The 4,767-nt window shown below is 43.0% G+C and overlaps 1 non-coding gene across 1 annotated transcript; it reads left to right on the forward strand.

Annotated features, from left to right (window-relative positions):
* Nucleotides 1–757: 757 nt before the first annotated feature.
* LOC116556821 lies at nt 758–921 on the forward strand. Its single transcript, XR_004271178.1, has one exon. It is a non-coding gene; the product is annotated as a U1 spliceosomal RNA (small nuclear RNA).
* The last annotated feature ends 3,846 nt before the right edge of the window (nt 922–4,767 follow it).

Raw genomic sequence — 4,767 nt, forward strand, 5'->3', positions numbered from 1 at the left:
AGTCCTTGTTTCTGTCACTCTCATGCTGCAGCCCCCGCTCGGTACAAACAACAGAAATCATCCCTCTGTCTTCATTCAGTCACTCCTGCAAGACATTGAGCAGGCTGAGGTCCAGCACTCAGCTCAGCCCAGGAGCCAGGCTTTTCCGTATCCACCCCATGCACCAACATCTCCCTGAGTTTTTCCTGATATGTGATTCTCACTATCTCACTCTCACTTCATTCCAGTCTCTTCTGATGTCAGCTTCTCACAAAGGCCTTCGTTCCCTTCAGTTCTCCACTCCCTGACCCTGCTTTCTGTGCCTCCAGGCCCTTGTGAGGACCTGACATTCTGTTTCTTCATCTATTGGCTCATGCCGTCTCCACCAGGGGATAGGAACTGCGACCTCCCGCAGGGCAATGGAACGGCCCTACAGGGAGAAACTGCCTGTTCTCTGCAGTATTTCCAGGGCCTGGTACGCTGCCCGATGCAGCAGGCACTCAGACGTTTGGGGAGTGAATTTGTATTTCCCACGTCATCATGACAGCTTTTCTTGCAATAAAGATTCCTAACTTCTGCTCTCAGCACTACACCTGCAACAACATTTCAGATATTTGGTGCTTGAGATCGTAATGCCTAATATTTTACAGTTGGCACAGACCCTGCAAGTCATCGAGTTTCCCCATATCACCAGATTGCTCAAAAGCAACACATGTTCATAGTCACCTACCAGCAGTAAGCACAGTGCTTGGCACTAGAGAGATACAAAAGCAGTCATATACTTACCTGGCAGGGGAGATACCATGAATACGAAGGTGGTTTTCCCAGGGCGAGGCTTATCCATTGCACTCTGGATGTGCTGACCCCTGCAATTTCCCCAAATGTGGGAAACTCGACTGTATAATTTGTGGTAGTGGGGGACTGCGTTCGCGTTTTCCCCTGGTCTTTAAAAAAACAAAAAACAAAAAACAAAAAAACAGTCATTCAAGTTGCTCCCAAGAAGAAACAGAGATACACAATTAATGTTAACACCAAGAGGCCAACATGATGTATCCATGTGACTCCAGGGACAGAGAGGGGTGGCACTTAACCTGAGCGGAAGAGAGGGTATTAGGGGAGACTTCATGGAGGAGGTGATTCCTATTTGGAAGAAAGATTGTGAATTGATCCCAAAAAGAAGGAAGGAAAGGGTTTCCAGGCAGAGGTCAGAGCAAAAGCAAGGCACAATACTACTTCAAATAGTACAACCGAATGCATTTCAGACAGGTGAGTAGGAATGGTCACCACACCAGAGCACATTAGTAAGGTGCACAGTGAAGTTCTGTTTTGACGAGTGGAGTTGGCACAGGCTGCAAGATGACCAAGGAGAGGGGTTCCCAGAATAACTTCAGCTGTGAATGTTCAGCTCAAGAGAAGGCTAGAGCAAAGAATCACTGCATTAGAGATGAGGAAACTGATTCAGAGAAGTAAAGCAACTGGATCAAGATCACACTGAAATTTACAGTAAATGAAGTTCTGTCCTTCTCTCCAGCAGCGCAGTGATCCTGCCATCATCTGGCTGCCTTCCATCAAGTCAAGCCTCCATGCTGCACAGGAGAAGACGTCCCTGCTTGGACACCTCACCACCTGCACTTCTCAGGCCGCCCTCTGTTTTTCAGTAGCATAGAGAGTTCGCCGTGATCATGGGAAGGCCAAGGCTTATCCGGGGATTGGGCTAAGATGCTGTCATCACTAACTTGACTTGAAGAGTCATTATATGTGGGTGACTGCCCACACACCAGTAATTATTCATTCAACCTGTTAAAACAAAATCCCCTGTAATAGAACAGGCAATGTTTCATTCTGAAGGATGTCAGATTTGATTAAAATATTGTTCCACATGTGTAAATATAATTATAGGTAGAGGAATAAATATAAGCATAACACAATAAATTTTCTCTAGTGTTTCTGATTTAGAATCTGGAAAGTCACCATTTTTATAGAACCCCAACTTATCACTGGCACATACAGAGGACAAGTAGCAGTCTTGTAAAAGCCATGGTGGAGACAGATACCATATTCCCTGGGAAACAAAGACCAGACTGCTGGTAGACTCTCAATATTTCAAAATTTGTTCTTCCTTTCTTCTTCTTCTTCTTCTTTTTTTTTTTTTGAGACAGAGTCTCGCTCTGTTGCCAGGTTCCAGGCTGGAGTGCAGTGGCACGATCTTGGCTCACTGCAACCTCCACTTCCCGGGTTCAAGCAATTCTCCTGCCTCAGCCTCCCAAGTAGCTGGGACCACAGGCGCGCACCACCATGCCCAGCTAATTTTTCTATTTTTTAGTAGAGACGGGGTTTCACCATGGTCTCAATCTCTTGACCTCATGATCTGCCTGCCTCAGCCTCCCACTTCCTTTCTTCTATAATAACAGAATGCCCAGGCTTTATTTGATTCATGGCCAGTGGGATAAGAGAATAAATTATGTGCCAAAATAAGCAAGGCACAGAGGGATAAATATCACATGTTCTCACTAATATGTGGGGAGCTAAAATAAAAATGATCTCATGGACACAGAGAGTAGAATGATGATTACCAGAGGCTGGGAAGTGTAGTGGGGACAGAAGGATAAAAGGGAATGGTTAACTGTGTGTATATATATACATGGTACTTTAAGTACTGGGATACATGTGCAGAATGTGCAGATTGGTTACATAGGTATACACGTGCCATGGTGGTTTGGTGCACCCATCAAGCCATCATCTGTATTAGGTATTTCTCCTGAGGCTATCCCTCCTGTTGCCCCCCACCCCCTCGACAGGCCCCAGTGTGTAATGTTCCCCACTCTGTGTCCATGTGTTCTCATTGTTCAACTCCCACTTATGAGTGAGAGCATGTAGTGTTGGGTTTTCTGTTCCTGTGTTAGTTTGCTGAGAATGATGGCTTCCAGCTTCATCTATGTCCCTGCAAAGGACAGGAACTCATCCTTTTTTATGGCTGCATAGTATTCCATGGTATATATGTGCCACATTTTCTTTATCCAGTCTATCACTGATGGGCATTTCGGTTGGTTCCAAGTCTTTGCTATTGTGAATAGTGCTGCAATAAACATATGTGTACATGTGTCTTTATAATAGAATGATTTACAATCCCTTGGTTATGTACAGACACTTCTCAAAAGAAGACATTTATGTGGCCAAGAAACATGAAAAAAAGCTTATCTTCGCTGGTCATTAGAGAAATGCAAATCAAAACCACAATGAGATACCATCTCACGCCAGTTAGAATGGTGATCATTAAAATGTCAGGAAACAACAGATGCTGGAGAAGATGTAGAGAAATAGGAATGCTTTTACACTATTAGTGGGAGTGTAAATCAATTCAACCATTGTGGAAGGCGGTATGGTGATTCCTCAAGGTTAACTGTATTTTTAAAAATACAGTTAGAGCTGGACATGGTGGCTCATGCCTGTAATCCCAGTACTTTGGGAGGCTGAGGTGGGCAGATCACCTGAGGTCAGGAATTTGAGACCAGACTGGCCAACATGACAAAACCCGATCTCTAATGAAAATATAAAAATTAGCCAGCATAGTGGTATGCACCTGTGATCCCTGCTACTTGGGAGGCTGAGGCAGGAGAATTGTTTGGACCGGGGAGGCAGAGGTTACAGTGAGCAGAGATTGCCCCACTGCACTCCAGCCTGGGTGACAGAGTGAAACTCTGTCTCAAAAATTAAAATTAAAAAAATAAAAATAAAAAATACAGTTGGAAGGAATAAGATCTACCGTTTGGTATCACACTAGAGCGATTATAGTTAATAATTTATTGTATATTTCAAAATAACTAAAATAGTAGAACTGAAATGTTCTAAGGTAAATAAACGATAAATACTTGAAGTGACAGATATCCCACCTATCCTCGTGTGATCATCACATATTATAGAAAAATATCACATGTACCCCATCAATATGTACAACTATTATATATCCATAATGATTAAAAATTAAAGAAAGGTGGTACCCTCCCCTCCCCTTTTTCCTTGTTCTTTTCCAAGCAGACAAAGATAACAAGCTAAGGTAGTAGAGCAATTGTGAGAAGGAGCCTGGGTCCCTAATGTGTGGAGCCGCAGTACACAGGAGAGAGAAAGAAATTAACTCTCAAGCCACTGTGGAGGATTCCTGTTACAGGCTGCCGAATCAATATCCTATCTATTGCAGACACCAATTTTAAAAGGATTCACCAGAAAATCTGTGGCACTATGCTTATTAAAGAGAAAGATTGTATCTCATTTTTTTAAAATGGAGGCATAATTAAATACCAACATGCAAAATCTTAAGTGGGCCAGACCTTGATGAAATTGGCCAAATCTATATGCTTATGAAACTATCATTCAGTTCAAGATGCAAAGCAGGGATGAGCAAACTCCCACCCACAAACAGAAAATCCAGCCTGCTTTTTGTAAATAAAGTTTTATTGGAACACGGTTGTGCCAATTTGTTTATGTATCATTACGTATCGTCTGCTGCTGTGTTTGCGCTTCCATCAGAGTTGAGTAGTGATAACAGAGACCGCATGTCTGTGAAGGCTAAAATATTTATTGTCTGGTCCTTTACAGGAAAAGTTTCTCTACCTCTGTTACAGAGTATTCTGGAACACACCAGAGGGCTCCCTCATGCCCTAAAAACAACTTTTATCCATCAAATCTTGGACTCAGGAAGCAAGAATGATTATAGAAAGAGGATTGCAAGGAAGATCACATTTGCCATACAGGCTAGAACCCTCTATTGATTTTCTCTCTTACTTATGGGCT

This window comes from Sapajus apella, unplaced genomic scaffold (genome assembly GCF_009761245.1).
Source record: "Sapajus apella isolate SASKATOON/1434 unplaced genomic scaffold, GSC_monkey_1.0 scaffold17, whole genome shotgun sequence".
NCBI classification, from domain to species: Eukaryota; Metazoa; Chordata; class Mammalia; order Primates; family Cebidae; genus Sapajus; species Sapajus apella.